The following is a 20679-nucleotide window of genomic DNA, read 5'->3' on the forward strand; positions in this document are numbered from 1 at the left end:
CTTCCCTTCCCTTCCCTTCCCTTCCCTTCCCTTCCCTTCCCTTCCCAGGAATTCCCATCCCCTCCCCATGTCACCCCTAGCTGTGTGAGGTCCATTATTATCCACCCTGACGACTTCCCAAATTTTCCCTTCCATTTTTAAAGGTCATTTACGAACACCCTGAGGGTTTCCCTTCCAGCTGAGGTGTTTTGTGCACCAAAAAGAATCTCCTTTTCCTTCCCCCCTGGGAGCTGAAGCCCTGCTGGAGTGTGGGGTCACCTGCCTGCTTCTGTCTTCTCCAGCCCACACTGGTTGTTCCCCACTGGGTTTCTCGACACACTTTCTCTCATCACCAAAATGACTCCTCCAGAGTCACTCTGAGCACCTCCTGAGGCCGAAAGGAGATGTTTTTCCCTGGCTCTGGAGATTCCATCTCACTGCTGTGACCCAGCTCTCCCTCCTTCCCACCCCTCGAGTCCAGAGGGTGCTGGAGCCCCTCACACCCTTCCTCACGTGTTCCCTGTGCATTAACACCGAAGGAAAGAGCAAAGCAGAGACTCAATCCGTGTTTATTTTGAAATAATCTCTGGAAACACAAGGTGATGGCGAGCCCAGGAACTCCTTCCCTTTTGGCAGCTGTGGCTCTTCTTGGAATCCACAGGTAAGTTACGGCCCTCGGGGGGGATCTTAAAAACCACTTGTCCCTCAATCATTTTTCCACTTTCCAGCTACTACAGGGCACAAAAAGACTTCAATGTTATTTATGTTCCTGCAGGCTTGGCAGCGTGGGGCCGTGCTCATAATGGGCTGTGTTTTTGGGACTTGGGGAGGGGGGGGGGGGGAGAAATTTCCACTCATTTTGTATAATTATGATATAGAAAATATTTGTGGATCATGTTTTTGGACCGTAACTAATGTGCTGTTCAGCCCTGGCTCCTACGTGAGCCTGACACATTTGCCCCCTGACTTGGGGGGGGGGTTGTGAGGGGGGTGTATTTACACCCTGATGGCTTTTCAGTGACATCATGGAGCAGACTCGAGGAGTCGCAGTTTTGGGGCTGTTCTTCATCACCTGGTTGGTTTGGAATTCCCTCTGCCACAAAAAACCCCAAATCACCAAGGAAAGAAACCCCCCTCCCAAAAAAAAATTCCTCAGCTCACCTATGGGCAGGTTTTGGGGTAGGTTGTTTTTTTAATTTTTCATTCTGTCCTGGTTTTTGTTTTCTGGGGCAGTCAGTGGTGAAAATCATTGGGGAAAAGGTCTATATGGCTGCCTGGAGTGGCCCAATTTAAGGAAAATTTACATCTTGCTGAGTGTGCTGCTTGGATGTGTGATTCTGGGCACTTTGCTGCTGCCTTTTCCTGTATCTTGGACCATATTTGTCCACCAGTGCAATGGGAAAAACGAGGTGTCTTGTTTTACAGGGTTCAGGATTGCAGGATTCCTCACCTGGCTTGCAGAAGGAGCTTCAAAGGGAAAGGCCAAGCCCTGGGAATGACTAAAATTTACTAAACTCCATTCCTAGGCCACACTTTTCCAGGATTACTCCAGTGATATCCTGAGCATCCTCCTGGAAGTCCTGATCAGCTTTTCCCACCAGGCCATTGCTAATCTTTGTTTACCTCAGGGCAGGGAAACAGATTCAGAGTTGATTCAGGTAGGCAGCAAAATTCAGGACAGACTGAGGTTCCCTTCAAAATGAAGCACGTTTTCTCTTCTTTAGCCATATAAATAAAAAAATGAATCCATTCTCAAGTCCTGTTTGCCCCCCCACCCCCGACTGTAGAACTGCTTCTCTTCTGACTCCCAGCCACAAAGGAAAAAGGAATGGAGAACTTCAGGGCAGAGCAGGCAGCTCTCTCAGCTTCCTCCATTCAATTAGCAAGGCCCACAAATCCCATCCATCTGATTAAATCCATAAAAATAATATCTTCCCACCTTCCCAGCTCTCCATGCCCCCTAAATTAAAATAAACAGTTCCAGGCTTGACTTTTTTTGTTCATTGTAATCATCCCAAATCGGTGGCTCCAACCTCCCTCACTGGCTTCTGTAAAAATAGTTCTCCTTTCCTGCAGAACCAAAGCTTCTTTATCCAGCCCTGAGTGCACAAATGCTGCTCTTATTTACACAGAGACATTACAAACAGCCTCTGGACTCTTTGATCCCGAGTATTCCAACAGTTCTGCCGGTTCTGGCTGCAGGAATCAGGGGGGTGGCAGTGGGGTTTGATCAGAGAATCACAGAATATCCTGAGATCATCCATCCAACCCCTGGCCCTGCACAGGACACCCCAACAATCCCATCCTGTCCCTGAGAGCCTTGTCCAAATGCTTCCTGATTATGGTGCAAAACCACCAATTTTAACAGTCACAGAACATCTCTGGGCAAAAAAAAATTGGGAAAGAGAGAAGCTCGTTGTCCCACCCCAGTGCTCTCAGGACACTGGTCACCTAAAACTGGATCTGTTCCTGTTGGCCACAGGACTGGGGCTGGTTCTTGGCTGATCTGGGAGGCAAAGGAGGTTTTTGGGGTGCCTTTCACCTGCAAGTGGTTTATTTAGCTTGGGCATTGATATAACATGAAACGTGTCGTGGAGACAGGAGGGTTGGAATGGTTGAAGGGTCTGGAGAGCCTGGCACTGGTCTGAGCTCCTGGTTCTGCCACAGCACTGGGGTCACTGGATGGAGTAGCAAAGGCAGCCCTGGGAAAGAGGATCATGAAGAAAAATGCCCTTGAGCAGATGCTTTCACTACAAATACCATGTTGGATTCTATTTGACATATTGCTGGATAAAATTTAAACAAAACAAAACAAAAGACCTGCCAAAATGGAGAAGGAAAAAGCACAGGGAACTGCCATTCTTTGCTATTTTATCTCTACTTCTCACTGTTTCAAACTGTATTTTCAGTGTCAAAGACTGGAGGAGGAAACCAGGATAAGAAGAATTGTTTTCTTAATTCTATTCCCCCCCTCCTCCAACTTTACTCCTGGAAAAGAGAATTTAGGGAAGGTTCCCCAGTCTGAAAATGTAGAGGCAGATTTTCAATTTCTAAATGCTGAATGGGTACAAATACCTCATCCAAATTCACAACCAGTGCATCAAAACCATTCCTTTTCTGCTTGACCTCCACCTCTACAAACCAGACACTCAACCCAGAGCCAGCATTTTCCTTGAGAATAAGGAAAATTGTGATCACAGGGGAACTTCCTCCGTGTTTGCCTCACTGTGTTATGGTTGAATTGTTGTAGCATTTTCATCCCAGCACCAGGAGCAGGTTGTTCCTGCCCTTACTTTCTTGCTTTGCTGTCCCTCCTGTTGGGAATTGTGTCCACAGCAGCCTTCCCATGAGTTGTGCCCGGGAGTGGGAGGATGATCCAGAGAACGGTCTCTGCAGAAATGTTTCTTTGCGGGGTTTGGATGTGATTCTGTGGTTCATGACCCTGGCAGGGTGAGCTCTTATCTCCTGGTTGAGCTCTTATCTCCTGGCCTCGACACCTCCAGCCTCTGCTGGGGTGAGGGGTGGCTTTGGGGACCGTGTTTTTCAAATCCTTCCTGCACAGGTTGCCAGGCAAGGCCTGACTCTGTGCACGGCCTCGCAGGCTACTGGTTTTGCAAGTATTTAATGGGGCTTTTTATTGTTCCTAATATTGCTGAGCTGTGTGTGAGATGCTGGGCCAAATCCTGTGTTAATGCTGGCCTCAGCCAGCAATAATCCCCAGCAGTTTTATGTGAGTTTGCTACCGAGCAAGGCCGGGGAAGAGCGAGTTTGGGTTTTCTCCCCAAGCCTAAAGCGCTGGAACCAAAAGATGTCCCTCAACAAGGGGAGCTGCAGATTCGGGCTCTGAGCACAGCCCAGGAGCTTCCTGATTTTGTCATTCCCTGATTCCCTCTCTGGGGCAGTGTGTGCATGTGCCTCCGGGCAGGAGATGAACAGATAAAGTCCTGCCAAAGACTGTGACTAATTCATAATGCCCTGACCAGGAGAAATGACTCTCTCCTTTCTCCCTCCTATCTGATAACCCTCATTCATCTCCCTTTACTCACACCCTGCCAACCCTCCCTGCTCCAGAGAACGGGAGGACCCTGCACAGCCAGATCCCATTTTTATCTTGGTTCATGGATCGCTCCTTATTTATTTAAACCTCGGCTGCCTCCAGCCTCAGGAACGATGCTGCTGCCCTCAGCATCAAGGCCTCTGCCAACAACAACAAGCTCCATTTAGTCTGCTACAGCTTCCTACAGAGAATTGTTTTCTCACTTTACTCCTGATCCTCAACCCTTTAAAAATAGGCAAAGCCTAAAAATTATCCCCAACAGGCTTTTGCATTCATCCACTTTGAAACAAAGCCTTTACACATGTTTGTTCTACAGGGTACCCACTGATTTTTCCCCTTACAAACTTTTCTCCCATTGCTTTTTCAAATCCAAGTCTTTTCCTTCATGGGCTTTTATATGTGGATATGAAAGGATGGAAGGGGAGAGGGGGAAAAAAAAAAAGAAAAGGGAAAATCCAGTGTATTTCTTTTATTTGATTACGGGTTCCTTATTTATGCATCTACACACATACAAGAGCAGATGCTGTGTTTTAATCCTACAATAATTGGCTTTGGAAAAACAGTAGCTCATAATAATAATATTGTGAGTGGCCTGAATAAAAAGAGCTGTTTGAGTGATGGGGCAATTAATCATGTGTGTGTAGGCTCGTGCAGCAGTGCCAGGCAGGCATGGAGGGAAAAACCATCTCCCCTCCGTCTCCTCCTGCCTTCAGACCCACCTAACTGGCAGCCAAAACAGACTATCTCACTCCTAAGTTTATCTGCTCCTTGCACACAGAGTAAAGGTCCCATTAGGTGCTCCTGTGTTTATAAATAAACCGTATATGGAAAGCTAACTCCTGGCACTGCCACTCTCCTTAAGAGCTGGCAAAGAGCAGCATGGAGGGGACAGAGCTGTGGTGTCACCACGGGGAGGGCTCAGCCTCCCTGTCATGGGCTGTCCCCTGCCTGGAACAGGGAACTCAGAGCTGCTGGAAAACCCCAAACAACTGTCTGTTTGGTTCTGGTGGTTCTTCCTAACCCTGGGGCTGTTTCCTGATCCAACTCATGGTTCAGCCTCCAAGGAAGGGAGCTGACCCAAGAGGGGAGGAGGAATTGGAGCCTGGTGTGACAGGGATGGGTCCTGCTGATCCATCGAGCCCTTCCTGCAGGGAAAGAGCAGCTTGGGAGACTCGACAGAGTCCTTGTGCTCCCCAGCCTCCCTCTCTCCATCCACACCAGAGTGAGAAGCACAGCAAGGCTGCTCTGCCTGCAGGTCACTGCTTTGCAGCAAGGCTTGCACGAGAAAATCCGTGTCCTCCTGAAGGTCCCACGCTGGGAAACGAGGAGGAGGCAGAAGGGACAACCCCTGTGTCAGCAGCTCTGGCTGGACTCAATGGAGCTCATCTGTCTGCCCCAAGTGCAAAGATCCAAGTGACTGTGGTGTTTGGTGACTCCAGACACTCTGCAAGATGGTGAAACTTGAGCTCCTCAGACTCCTTCTGCACTTTGGGAACGTCACTTTTGGGAAAACGTCCTTGCCACGAGTACATCTATTCAGTCACAGGATATGATTTCATGGTTGGGCTTAAGCTGATCTTAGTCTACTGCTGCTGAAGGGGAAGATCCTGCCCTTCCTTCTGCCTCCAGCTGCAGAGTCCCGTGGCCTCCCCTCAGCTCAGCTGCTCCCAGGACCATGGCCAGGTCTGGGAGCAGATCCAGCCCAAAGCCAACCCTCTTCCCTGGCTGGGTGGTGGGAGCTGCAGCAGAGAAAACAATTGACCTATTTGAGATCCTCCACCCTTACCCATGTGATCTCTAGACCATCCTTTTTACCAGTTTGAAGAGTGTGCAATGCCACTGTTATTTCTGTGCGTTGTGTCTGTGATCTTTGTGCTCCTGGACAGAAGGGGAAGGTGTTTTCTCTCCCACCTTGTGCCCCTCTCACAGCATCCAAGGATGGGTGAGGATAAACCCACCACAGTGGGTGATCTGGTCCAACCTCCCTGCTCAAGCAGGATCACCCCAGAGCACGTTACAGCTCTCACACCTCCCCCAAAATCTCAACATCTCTCTGGAGACATCACCAAGCCTCCCTGCTCCACGTGGACAGTTGGGGTCTCTCACACTGGAACCAGCACTGGAACTTGAACCCCTCCAGAACTCCAAACAGACAAGATAAATACATTTAACTCCCAGCCTTTCCTTTTCACAAGCCTTGTTTGTTGGCTCCTGTGGTGTGGACAATAACCCTGCTCACACGGGAACCTCCTGGGAAGCAGAACTTGTGCTGGAGCTCCTGATAAAGGGACAACTCCTGATAAACTGTGCCAATAACCTGGATCAGCACTGTTGGATCAGCCCCTCCTGGGAGGTGACCCTGGGAGCAGCATAGTGGCATTTTGGAGAACTGGAGAATTAGCAATGAATGTTCAATCAGGCAGATTCTTAGAAAGAGGAGCTTGGACTGGAGAAATCCCAGTTGAAGGAGAGCTGGGGACTAAAATGGGCCTTTCCCAGCAGTTACAGTGCCTCTATCATCTCATAATCCTCCAGTATTTTGTAAGTGATGGTGAGTTGTGGTTCAGTTTGGATTCACAGGGGCTGGAAGGGACCTGTGCCCTCCCCACCTCACACACACTCCACTCCCGAGGTGCTGCTGCCAAGTCTCTGAACCTGGTAATAAAGATAATTTTAAAAAATCATTCCCAGCCATGTACTCCCATTCCACATGCACAGTTGTCAGCTGGATGCAAGAATCCATAAAGACAGCAAGGTCTCTGGAGGGTTCATCTGGCAAAATGTGGTGGGGCAGAACTTTCTCCTTGTTTATAGCACAGAAACCAAGCTGAGCAACTCAGAGAGCTGGGCTCTGGTCTTTACACACTGCACGTTGAAAAGGCTGCTCCAGTATGAAAGCCCTTTAAAAATCCAGGCTGTATATCCGAAGTGAGCCCACCAGAAAAGAAAAATAATAAAGAAAGTAGCTTTGAAAGACTGGGCAAAGGTCTGGAGGAGCCACAGTTTTCCTTCCCTGCAGTAAAGCGTGGCTAAAACAACACAAACTCCTATGGCTTACTAATTTTTCAACCCAATATTTTCATATAATTTGTGTGCTTTATAAGCCTTGGAAAAGCCACAAGAGGCCACACATTTCTGATGTAATCGTCTTTGAATTCAACAAAGACCATTACCATGTCAATGAGGGGGATGGTTTCAAAGAGCAGAGGGTGGTTTGCAGAGCACCCAGAGGGGATTTTCACTGCAGCTACTGAAATAATAAACTCCTCTTTCCCCCTCCCTTCCAAATTTCGGCTCCAGCTGGAGACATTTCAATAGTTTAGTTCTAATCACAGATAATTCTTTTTTTATTGTGTCATTTGGAATTCTGTTATTCTACACAACAAACGTTGCTATGTTACTGGAGCAGAAAGTCTGAGCTTTAGGTTGGGTCAGTTTGAGCACAAACTCTTTGCATTTTGGCCCATTAGGATGTTCCATGTTTTGGGTGGAGATTGCCTTTATTTTGAGGGGCAACTTCATGGAAATGGCTTTTTTCTGTCTTCATTTATCCCAGTTTTTATGCTCCCTGTAAGCTGGGCTGATTTTTTTTTTTTTTTTTGCCAGGCTTTAATTAAAAGAGGTTAATCACTTATGCTAAAACTGTCAAACACTTCTGCACGGGAATATTTCTATGCAGGAGAAGTCCCACTGACTTACACTGAGCTATTCATGATGCAAAATATTTTATAGACATTGAGTTTTTGCACGTTTGGGACCTCCCGTGTGCCCTTCTGGAAGCTGGAGCTGAAGGAAGGCAGGAGGTGGGAATACCATGGTCCAACTGCATCACAAACTGTTATAACTGTCAAAAAGACAAAAAATAAAGAGCAACAAGAGGCAAAAGGTTTTGCTGCAAATGCTCACCTCGGGTACAGCCCCTCGAAAATGCTTTTGAATGGAATATTCAAAGATTATTTATTCCAGAACAAAAGTTGCAAGCTGAAAGCAAGAGCCCAGAGTGAAAGAGTTGAAGGGTTGGATCTCCAGCGTACAAAAAAAAAAAGCCTAAAAACTATTGCTTTGGCACTATGTTTTTTATTAAGGAAATTAAGTATTTCAGTCCTTTCCCTGCAGCTCACAGAACATCCTTCGCTCTCTCCTGTACCTGCTTCATGACTGTGGTGATGAGAGTCAGATTTTTTGGGCAGTGACCTCACCCTGCTCCTTCTGCAAGTGCTCCCTGAAGCTCCAAACTCAGGGAAGCTCCAGGTCACGTGGAGTTTCCAAACATCTCAAAATGCCTTGGAGGGAGGGATGGATTCTCCTCAGGGAAGGAGCCTCCTCACCCAGCTCAGCCCAAGTGCTGAGGGCAGCATTTAATTGCCAAAACATCGGTGTCTGCTGCTCTCTGAGAGCCCTGAGGTGGCCCAGGGATGTGTGTGGGATGGTAGAGATGATTTAGGAGGTCATTTGATCCCTGTGATTTCACAGGAGACTCCAGACCTCTCCAAAGTGGCTGCAGAGCAAGAGGGACACCCCAGGGATGAGATCCCACCTCCTCCTGTAGATGGCTGAGCAGGAGGACCAACAGTCACAGAGAGACAAAACTTTTGGGGGGGTTTAGGGAGGAGAAGAGCATTTTCCTCTCATTTTAAGAAGACTCCACTTGTAGGGTTGGAAACCTCGCAGCTCACCAGAGCAGAGCCATTAAGGCTTTATTACAACTGAGTTTTATAACACACGTTCTAATAAGTCCTCCAAGAATGTGGCTGTGTGCAGTAATCATTTCATAAATATTAATACAGCATTTAGAAATGGGGCCTTAATTTAAAGTGTTACCTTTTTACTAGCAAGTGCACACTTTAATTACGGCAGTAAAAATATAGATTAGTTAAGCTTTGCTGCTGTTCTAATACCTGGGAACCAGCACCAGCCCAGCTTTAATAAGCAGCTTCTGAGGAGGTGAAAGAAATTCCTCTGGCTAGAGAGGCTGAGGGGGGAAGGTTTGCTGCTGGAAAGTGCCTGTATTCTTTAACAAGGCTAGACTGTGGAATGACTTCTTCTTGCTGTCTGCATTTTTGTGTGCGTGTGTGTTCATTCACACACGTCTCCAGTTATTTCCATGAGGGATTGACAGGCTCCTTCCGAGCAAGCAAACAAAAATAAAGCACGAGGACACACAACCAGCATCAAACATGAAATTGAAAGTGTTTGGTTTCTCTCTGGTTGTGTTTTGAAAACAAATTCTGAAAAAATATTTACTATTTTTTTTTTCTGTTTGTAAACTGGTTGTTTGCGTTTGATTCTGTGCTCTTGGAAGCTCCTTTTTCTTCCTCTGTCATTTTTTTTGGTTCACAGATAGAGCATGGAGGAGGAGGAGGAGGCAGGACACTGTGTTTCCATCAGTGCTCAGATGGAGGGAACAAGTCAACCTTCATGTATCAGCTTCCCAGTGAATTAGATAAAAATAACGACCCTGGAGTCACTTCTGCTGCTCTTGTTGTTTGGCATCCAGGCCTTGGGAAGGGACAACAGAGGCTCAGAAGTAGCCACGTTTTAAGCCAGACCTGATTTAATTACTACCTACTTTGGAGCAGGGAGAGACACCCCACTGCCTGAAATCCCACTGCCTGAAATCCCACTGCCTGAAATCCCAGTGCCTGAAATCCCACCGCCTGAAATCCCACTGCCTGAAATCCCACTGCCTGAAATCCCACTGCCTAAAATCCCACTGCCTGAAATCCCAGGTTTCTGCAGCACTAAGTTCCCTCCAAGCCCAGACCCCGCAGACGCTTCCAGGACGCGGCGTTTTCTCGAAGGAAGGATAATTCCAGCAGATGGGGTGGGAAAGGGGAAGGAGGGAGCACATCCCTGCCTTGCAGGAGCAGATTCAAGAGCAGCCCCCCGAGGAGTGCTCTGGGATCCCTCAGGAGGGCTGTGGCCAGGCCAAAAGCTGAACTCATGTCCTGTTGGTCCCTGCCTAGCAAGATAAGCCCTGGGTGTGTGACAGAGCCCAGGGGGTGAGGACAGCTATGGGAAGCAAGGCACTTGCAGTTCCTCCTGCTGTTTGCAGCCCCCTCAATCTCATGATTTATTGTGGTTCTTGTTTTGCAGAGCCAATGTCTTCTGGCCAGTGCAGATTGAAACGTTTGGAGCCATTGCAAGTCCCACCCTGTCCCTGACCCTCCTGCGATGGCAGAGCCTGAGCTGTGTCCTCACACGTGGGAGAGGTGCCTGAGCAGAGCTGGGATGGCAACAACCACCTCCAGCTGGACACCTGAGGGAATTCTCTCACTGGGTTTCTGGAAACAGGGGCAAAAATCTCCCTTTGAATCATACAAATATGACCAAAAAAAAAAATCAATCAAAATGAAAGCTAAGAGAGAGAGAAATTAGAGTCACGGAATATCCTGAGTTGGAAGGGACCCACAAGGATCATCCAGTCCAACTCCTGGCCCTGCACAGACACCCCAACAATCCCACCCTGTCCCTGAGAGCATTGTCCAAACCCTCCTGGAGCTCTGGCAGCCTTGGGGCCATGCCCACTGCCCTGGTCAGTGCCCAACCACTCTCTGGGGGAAGAGTCTCCTGATATCCAACCTAAACCTTCCCTGGCACAGCTCCAGCTGTTTCCTTGGGTCCCATTCCTGGTCCCAGAGAGCCCAGATCAGTGCCTGCCCCTCCACTGCCCTCGGGAGGAAATTAGGATTGAAGGAAAGTGGAAAATGGAATCCCAGGAGGAGCTGTGAGTGGAGGAGGGTGGAGGAAGGAGGAGTTGTAGTGTGTCAGTTTAGGACTGAATACCTGCTGCTCTCTGAGAGCCAGGGACGATTTGCAGGATGTGTCTGCTGATGTCCAGCCCTTCTGGAGGTTCCCTCGTGCACATTCCAAACATTTACATCAACCAGCTGTCCAGGGCACACCCCTGTGAGCCCAGGGAGCTGCACCAGAGGGAACTGTTGGAGCCTCGTGCTGTCCTGGAATGTCACCCTTTGTTTTCCTCTGGTGAGAAATCACAAAGGGAAAAGGAGGACAAGCAGCAACACCAAGAGCCTGGTGCTGGATCCAGGGTGGATCCTCAGCATCCGTGTGGGACTGGATGCTCACAGGGAATCCAAGAGCTGTAACCTCTCCAGCTCTTCTGCACCTTGCCCAGCCAAGCTGAGCAGCATTCCCAGCTGTGACACATGGATCATTAGGGGGTGTTGCCATGGCTGATTTCACAGCTAAAAACAAATACAGCTTATGCTGCAGCCTGTGTTGTAAAAATAAATGGAGCTACTTTGCATAACAGCATAATTAGGGCCTAATTGCCAGCTGGTCTGTTAAACCATAAATGAAAACAAACAGGGTAATAAATTAAATTATTAGAAAGATATGATGGCTTGGGGAGATATTACACCCTGAGAGCTTGTTCTGAGGATCACAGAGCAAACCCAAGCTGAGCAGAGACGAAGCAGCCCCTTGTCCTCTCGTCTTCCTCACAACCCTGGGGATCATTCAAACAACTCGTCATCTTCTCCTCTCCACTTGAGATCATCAATCAGTGCATCCCCACAGCACGACAGCAGCTTCCAGAGTGAAGAGATGCAGCCAATGAAATCTCATGGAAAAGACACAGAGACAGAAAAGGAATAGGTATTTTTGTACCTTTATTTATTTCTTAAAGAGGGACTTGGGGCTGGGAGTGGCACTGGCCCCAGAGTTTTCCTGCTAAGACATGATTCATCATTAAAGCATATTTAAGTGTTCAGCATTTATATTTCTGCCTTAGTTTCCTGCTGGTGTTGTTGGGCTTCCAGAGACAGTCAGTGTAGCCTTCCAACCCAGTGCTGGCAAACCAAGGAGTGATGCTGAGCATCATCTCCAACAGCACCTTGTCTTGGAGTTATTTGCCTCCATGCACAGACACAGGACACACTGGAGGGTGAGAATCCCACCTCTGGGATGAGAACAGCCTCTGCTATTGGTATAACTTTAACTTTCAGGAAATATGTCTTAAAGCTCGATACATCCTGAGCTTTCCCATTTCTACCTGGCTGTTTCCTTCCTGTTCTCCCTTCAGGATGAGCTTTCCCGAGTGTTTCTGTTGGAAGCAATAAAGCTGGCAGGGAGAAAAACCTGCCCTGTCAGGCAGCCACTAAAAATGAACTTACTTGGGGCAATAACAAACTCAGGGCAGGAGCTGTTGAAAACAAAGCATAAAACCTCTGTTGAAATGGAAGAGCAGAGACAAAAGTTCACAGGTGTGAGAACTCCCTGGCAAAACACCTCCCTTGGCACCCCCACACAACCTGGGGGTGCTTCTCTGTGTCCAGGCACACGGGGTGACTCCTGGGGATGGGCCTGTGCAGGGCTAAGGGTTGGACTGCATGATCCTTGTGGGTCCCTTCCAAATCAGCATATTCCATGATTCTGTGATCTCTTTTCCTTCCCCTCCCTGGCCGAGGATGAAGGTAAAATAAAAAGCTTCTCTGAACACAGAATCAGCCCTCCCCTAACACCCCAATCCCTCTTTTTTTCCCTCCCTCCAGAAGTTTCCACGGGTCTCAGCGATTCCCGATTTTGGCTGCGCAGAGGAGGAGCAGGAATCCCTGTGATCCCATGGTGGGAATGACACAGGCACAGCCCTGCTGGCTCCCGGAGCGGATTGTTGTTGCAGTGAGTTACTCTGTGCTAACAGAACCCACTTTGTCAGGCAGCCACAGGGTTGGCAGCCTCTCCCCCCTGCTCGGGCCGTGCCAAGCCCGGGGCAGCCCGTGGAGATAGGCCATTTGATTTACTTCACAGTTATTCCTTGCAGGACGAAGGAAAACGAGAGAAAGGAAATTAAAAGCAGACTTGGATCACTGAGTCAGCACAGACACACTTGCTCGCTGCCTGCTGGGTCATTGGTTGGCACTGGCAGAGCTCCACCGGGGGAGTTTATAGCCTGTGTTATAAAGCCTCTTGCCTGCAGTGGTTATCAGGAGAAATGCAGGAGCAAATGAATCCAGGCAGGATGGGGAGAATGCTGGGAGGATTAAGGAGCCCTTTGTGTCACCTTTTAACTCTTGCTTGTTGTTCACAACAAAGGCAAATATCCGGGGCCAGAACCTGGGGTAGATCGGTGCAAGCTCCCCAACCTGCCTTCCCCTGCTCTCTGCAAGTGTCTTCCAGGCAGCTCTGCTTCTCCAGGCTGATATTTCATGCCCTGGCATCATGTTCCCATCCCCTCCCATCAAATCCTGCTGATTAGAAATGATTTAAAATTGTGCCCATCCATGAAGGAAAGGAACCCTGTCAGCTCAGTGAGGGGCAGGTCTGGTCTTCTTAGGGTAGATTTTAGGGAGAAATCCTTCCCTGGGAGGGTGGGGAGGCCCTGGCACAGGTTGCCCAGAGAAGCTGTGGCTGCCCCAGCCCTGGAAGTGTCCAAGGCCAGGTTGGATGGGATTTGGAGCAACCTGGACTAGTGGAAGGTGTCCCTGCCCATGGCAAGGGTGGCATTGGATGAGCTTTAAGGTCCTTCCCAACCCAAACCATTCCATGATTCCATGAAACACGGAATAACCCGCAGCCACCACGTGCTCCCTTCCCTGTCGACGCAGAAGAAATCCAGAAAACTCGGCAGTTCCTAAAACACCCCTTGGAAGGGGAACACAATAAAACAAGATAAAGGAGGGAGCCAAGACAAACAGAACGGGCCCACTTTCAACATTTATTCATATATATTTTTTTAGAAAAAGAAAATACAGACTAAGCACATAAATGGACAAGACTTACTTAGCTAAGTCATTTTTTTCCCTCCCATGCACCACTTTGGAAAATAAATAGTTTTAAAAAATATAGAGTTTTTTTTCTTTTTTCGGTCCAAGGCCCGTATGTACACTAACAGCAAACCTTTAAGAGCTACATTTTTTCCTTTTTTCCCCTGCTGTAATTATGGTCTCATTAAGATTCCAATAAAAAATAGTCAAGAAAACCGTTTTTTTTCTCCTTTTTTTTCCTTTTTTTTTTTTTTTTAGAGAAAACAGAAGTGCCCACAGTGTCTCTCTACATGTTACGCTTTTAAAATATTTGCATTTGAAATTCCTCACTGCAAATAATTCCAAGCCAAATGTAAATATAACACTTAGATTACTCCCAGAAGAACATTCTTTTGACCATTAATCCCTCCAATTCGGAATCAAATTTTTCACTCTCTCTCCTCTTTTTTTTTTTTTTTCCTTTGCCCCAGGACTGTAATTTCACTGTATTGACTGGATCCTGAAATTTGTCAGGCAACGTATGTTAGGAAAAATATCTATATTTTAGAAGCCACTGGTGTCCTCTGCTTGCTCTTTGTCAGCTCTTGCTGCTCTTAGAGAGCCTGTGGGGCTGTTTGGTAGGACAGAAGGACTGGGATGAGGTTCCTGGCAGGATGTGAGTGGATTATGAGCTTCCAGGGATGAGGGACAAGGTGCATTAACACGCTCGGCTTAGCAGGGAAGCAGAGCACACCGAGCTAAAAGCTGGTAGGAACATTATCACTCCTGCTGCCCACCTGCATTTTCCCAGGACAGGGATAGAAAAGGCAGGAGGAACCACCCAAGCCCTGTGGAATACAGGCCAAAGGATTTCACCCAAGAGCTTCTGTTGGAGTGAATCTCCTGCAGACAGAGCATGTCCTGCAGGAAGGACACCACGGGTCAGAGCTTCCTCTGCCTTCCCAGCTCATTTTAGGGGGAAATGGTTCTAAACTAAAAGACAGTGGGCTTAGATTAGGTTTTAGGGAGAAATTCTTCCCTGGGAGGGTGGGGAGGCCCTGGTACAGGCTGCCCAGAGAAGCTGTGGCTGCCCCATCCCTGAGAGTGCCCAAGGCCAGGTTGGAGCAACCTGGGCTGGTGGAAGGTGTCCCTGCCCATGGCAAGGGTGGAACTGGATGAGCTTTAAGGTCCCTTCCAACCCAAACCACTCCATGATTCCATGATTTTAAGTTGTGCCAACATGACTCCTCATCCTCCCAAAGGAACATGCTGTGCCAGACCCCGGATCAGACCCCAGGATCTCTCCCACCCTCCCGAGGGCCTCGGGATTCCAGCCTGGGCCTGTCACTGACGGAGAGAAATGAAAGAGCCGATCCAGAAACTTCTGCCCAACGTGTTTATTGGTGTTTGTGCAGTGCTTTGGTCACGGCCCTGTCCAGAGGGGGATTGGAGTGTTTGAACAGAGCACTTCCCCAAACAGCAGCTGGATCCCAGAGCCAGCGGCGGGATCCGCCAGACAATGCCCGTCTATGCGCTCCCAGGCTTCCCTCTCCCAGCCCCCTCCCCTCCCGCCCCTCAGGAAGATGGTTTATGAACTGTGTACAAATGTTTTCATTCAATGGGGAGGAATGTTGTTTTCCTAAAATCGGGAATTAGGACTGGGGCTCGTTTCAGGAATTAAGGTGTTAAGCCTCAGGAATCCGGCTGCGAAGACACGGCAGCATCCAAGGCACAGAAATGCCAACCGGGCAGGAATCTGGGTGCGGAGGCTCTGGCTCTGCAATGTTAATTGGCTCTTTTTTTTTTCTAAAAGATAGGTTTGTCCTGGTTAGTGGAAGGCGTTTTGTGCACTCTCGGTTGAAGCAGCACTTGGAAAAAGGCCCTGGGGGACTTCTTTCCAGCCCTTGTGTTCGTTGGAAGCAGTTGGGTTGGATCATCCTGCTTTGCCCATGGTTTTTTCCCTTGTGGGAATGGAGTGTGGTGGTGTTGGCACACGGCTGCCTCCCACCTCTGTGCCTGGGGTGGAATGCAGGGAGCACAGACGGATCATCCCAGGAATGCAGTGGGTGTTTCCTTGGGTCTCGTTTCCACGTTTGAATTGCTTTAAAAATAAGAGCAAGCGTGATTAAAATAATAAAAGGGAACAAAAAAAAAAAAAAAAGAAAGAAAGATAGAAAGCTGTGAAGTGAAGGGGAAATTAATTTGTAAGACAATGGAGCAGATTGCAGCGCCCTGAGCCAAAGTCCTGGAGCAGCTTTCTCCACCTCTCCTGCTTTGCACTTGGCTGATGTGTATCTCCCAAAGCCTCTGCTGCCAAACCTCAGTCCCAACCTGCAGCTCCCACCCTGCCCTGATTAGGGACCCCTCGATGACAGGCTGATGCATCTTCAGTCTGGACCTGTTGTTTCAGACTCAGTCCCGAGCCAGGCACAGCTTCCTCTGCCAGGGATTTCCATGGCCAGAAGCTGTTGGGGTTTTAATGTCTCCATCTGTGATGAATTTTGCTTAAAATGCACATAAATAGATAAACATCTCTGAAAACATTTTTCTTGTCTGTTTGCTTTTCTTTCAGGTCTCCACAGAACCACAAACTATTCATTAGCAGCAATTCCAGGATGCAAGTAATCAGCTGAGCTGAGGAGCACAATTTAAATACATTTGCAAATGCATCCAAGCTCCATCAGAGCAGCATTTCTCTGAACTGCTGCTCAGGATTTCTTGTCTATGCAAAGGAAACATCAGCCTCTGTCCTTGACAGAGGGAAGATACAATCTCAGGAGACTCCCTGAACTGGAGAGAAATCAAAGCCACAGGATTGGCCTTTTATTTGGAGACATTAATTCCTGCTTCGTGTTTCAGATACAGTTGCAACATTTGCCATGAAAGCTGCTTGGGAAAGATAAACTTCACTTTCCCCACCACTATTAAATGTATTTATTTATTGTCAGCAGCAGAGATTAACCTGTACACCGAGTCCAAAACACCCTCTCCAGCTTCAACCTCCCATCCCCAAGGGAGGCTTTTCCCACCCTGCAATCCTCGTGGTTGGGCTTCCTGCTCAAGTGACCCTTTTCCTTTGCTTTGGGTGTTTCCTTCTGGATCCCTGCACTTGCCCTGAGATGGAATCTCAGGCAGATCTGCTCAGTGGAGCAAATGTCTTCCAAAGCTCTGCAAAGGGGGGAGAGGATTGGTCAGAATGAAATGAAGAAAAATAGAACTTAAAGTATCCAGCAAGAATAAATTTTGTGAGCACTGTAATTTTGTAGTTTAAGGGATAATTTGAAAGCAGAGACAGTAGAGACCACTCAGGATCAACTGCAAGGCCAGCTGTGGGACAACCTCATCCAACACCATGCTCTGAGGACCCCGTGTCCCAGTCCAGCCCATGCACTGAGCTTGGAGAACACTGGGAATCCCAGCAAAGCTGATGGGTCTGGTGGAAACGTGGGAATCAAAGCAGGTGAACGAGCGCTTTGCTGGAACAAGTCACCAGCTTGATCCCTAGAGGCTCCATCAAAGTCTGCTGTTGTTCTGGGGGTGTTTGGCTCTGGCTGTCAGTCAGTGAGCAGAGATAACCCACTCCATCAGGGTAACTCACTGAGCTGAGCAACCCCCTGCCCGGGGCAGTGCAGCCACCTCTGCAGCCAGAAACCCTTCTGCGTTCATGGCCTGCAGCTCACGGCCAGAATTCCCCTTTCCAAGGCCCTTTGGAAGCAGGGGCTGTGAGGGGTGGGCTGCCCCTGCTCCCCAGGGCCGGGCAGAGGAGCCCTTTTCCCAGGACTGGGAGCATGGAGCTGGCTTTTGATGGAGAGCTGGAAGCCTGAGGTGCCAATCACACCTTCCACAACCCTCTCCCTCTGCACCCTCAGCAGTGAGGAGAGGGCCATGGCTTTGCAAGGCCCAGGATTCCCCTGGCAGAAAGGTGGGAGAGAGATTCCCAGTTTTATCATCCCCCCGAGCCAGGGCTGGTGGACAGGAGGAGGAGGCTCCTCGCTGGGGGAGCAGGGACTGTAAATCCAGCCCGTTTCCAGAGTTTACTCAACAGTGCAAACAAAAATAAACGGGTGTCAGCTCGGCTGCTTAAAGAGGCCATGAAAGGTGACACTGTGTCACTAATCCCTTGTTGCCATTCATTAAATACATCCTCTGGGCTGTTAATCTTCACACCTTCCTTTGGGGGCCACCAGGCAACAAGCTGGGAGGTCTTGACCATGGCAGAGGATGGCAGGAGATGCCTAAGGTCAGCCTGAACAAGCAAAACCAAGAGCACTGGAATTGTAATAAGATCATGTGTGAAGAATGCACGTTAAATATGATCAAATTGGCTGGGGTAGGAGAAGAAGTAGCAGCCCAGCAAAGTCAGGAGAGGATATCTCAGAGTGCCCAGAGAAATGTGATAAGCCCAGATTCCCAGTGCTTCCCAGGTGTGGGATTTCTGCCCCACTGTGACAGTGCAGCCTTGGCCAGGCTGGGACAGCAGCAAAGGGGGGGAAACTCTTGGGGCTACAGGAGGCACATCCACGATGGGAGTGGATCTCTGTGCCCTGCCTGCGACATAAACCAGCCAAAGACAAGGAATAAATGTGGATTGGCTTCCCACAGAAAGCAGAGCAGCTGGAGGAGGGACCCCAGGCAGCCCTGCATCCACAGAGCAGCCAGGATGGCAGGACAGGAGTGGACACAGGGACCTCACCTGCCCTCCAAGGGCAGGACAAGGGACTCTGCACTTTGTCAGAGGTTACACCTGGATTACAATTAGCCTCATGCATCCCTCCTTTTCCATAGCAGGCCTATGTTAGCAGATCTTTCTGGTTTGTGCTGGCTCAGAAGGGCAGCAGAGCAATCACATCCCAGGGCAATAAAACCAGCCAGGGCTGCCTGGGGTGGGCTGAGCCACTCAGACCCCCCAGCCTGGGCAGGGCTGACCTTCAGGGGTCACACAGGATTAGGAAGGTGATGGGGTGTGTGTTGTACACTCAGACACTGCCTAAAACTGCTCTGGTTTTACCAGCTGAGCAGGTTGGGCCCCCCGGGCTGGGCCCTGTGCAGGTCCCCGGTGCTGAGTGTGCTCCGTGTGCTGCTTTATTCCTCACTGGGCTGCTCATCCAAGCAAACAGGCTTTGGATGTTCCCTGCAGAGGTGTGTTGCTTTGGGCTGAGCTAATCTGCCTCATGTAAAGACAAAAAACAAACACAGGGCAGAATTTGGGAGCTGCTGTGGGGACCTGCCCGTGGGATGCCTGTGGAGCTCTCAGGAATGTGACCCAGCTCAGGCAGGAGAAAGCTGCCCTCAGCCAAGCAGCAGCTTATCAACCCCATCCTCCCTCCTGCCCTGCCCTCAACACACATCTCTGGGCTGTTCTTGGGCTCCTGCATGGAAAGGAGGGGAATATTTGGGACTACAAAGTTTCTTCCTTCAGTAGATAAGTTCAGCAACGGCTGCCGAGGTTCAAAGGGATGGTGGTGGATCTGCAAGGCAGAAATTCAGCTGGAATTCTTTCCAGCCCTGCATCACCATCTAATTCTCTACAGGTGTTGGTGTTGGTGGTGTTTCATGATAAATAATCCAAACAAGTGGATGTTTTGTTACAACATTATCTCACTGGCACGTATATCCACTTATTATTCACTGGCTCTCTGTGCTGCTGCTGAGCCACAAATGCAAAATGCAGTAACACTGCCCTTGTCTGGAAGTGAGAGCTCAGACTTCAGAGCCAAACACACAGAAAGTAAGAATGACACCTGGCAAGGCAGAAATAATTCAAGCTGTCTCGTCAGCCCTGAGCCTGGGCATATTTTCCCTTTTTTTCCTTAGATACACTGAGGTGTCAGGGTGACTTTGCTGGTGAGAGACAGATGAACAACTGCTGACTCCCTGCCCCTTGGTGTCCTGTGGAATTATTCTCCTCTGAAAGAGCTGCCACAGTATCCTTGAACTAAAAGGAAATCTCTCATTTGGCTCAAAAACGATGACAGCCAAAAAGGAACCGGCCCAGAGGAAAAACACACCCTTTTTTGTCACATTAAATTGACAGGAAATAAGATATTTAGAAGAATTAGCTTCCAGAGATCGAGCTGCACGAGGGGGAGATGGGCAGAGGCTGCTGCAGCTGGTGGTGGCTCAGTGACCCTGTGGTGGGAGAGGGGGAACTCTGCCTGGGTTGAAGGATTCAGCATCATTTCAACGTGGCAATGAACGAGCTCCTCCCTCCCTTCCTCGGAGCAGGGCTGGGACCCGGACCCCAAAACACAGGAGCTGCTTTGCCAGAGGGCCCTGGAGCTGCTGGTTTTGCACACCAGGACGTGTTTGCCCACGTGCTTTGCCACCAAAATGTATTTGTGTTCGTTTGAACAAAGAAAAAAACCCTCCCCAACACACCAGCCCCGTCCTCCCAGACCAATCCTGTTGCATATTTACTGTTTATCTTTGCTGAGAACATGTGGTTCCACTTTCTGGGGCTGTTGTTCTCCAGGGTTAATGACATCTGACCATATGGCCCAAAGCAAAGAGTGATGGGACCAATGTGCAGGACAATTAATCTGGGGGGAAAAAAAAGAAAAATAAAAAGAGAAATAGTGAAATGCTCCCTCCACTCCCCCCTTCCCCATAAAATGTCAGATCCTCGAGCTGACATCTAGACAGATGTTGTTAACATCTGGGAAGATGTTAAGTGTAGGCTTTCTTTTCCCCTTTTTACATTTAAATGCTCCAAATGTAAATATTAGACATGAAAACATTTATAAATGGCGCTGTCTCCCTCCCCCTGAGGAGGCCGTGGTTGTCTCCACACCACTCCCAGCCCGGCTTTTAAAGGTTTTCCAGTGACACACTCCCAACGTGTGCAGTGACAAATGATGTAACGTGTTATGGGACCCCTGGTGCTGCTTCAGGGGAGCCCTGGGTTTATTCAGCTCAGCACGCAAATGTTTCCCTCTG

Source organism: Corapipo altera, unplaced genomic scaffold (assembly GCF_003945725.1).
Source record: "Corapipo altera isolate COAL_440 unplaced genomic scaffold, ASM394572v1 343, whole genome shotgun sequence".
NCBI lineage: Eukaryota > Metazoa > Chordata > Aves > Passeriformes > Pipridae > Corapipo > Corapipo altera.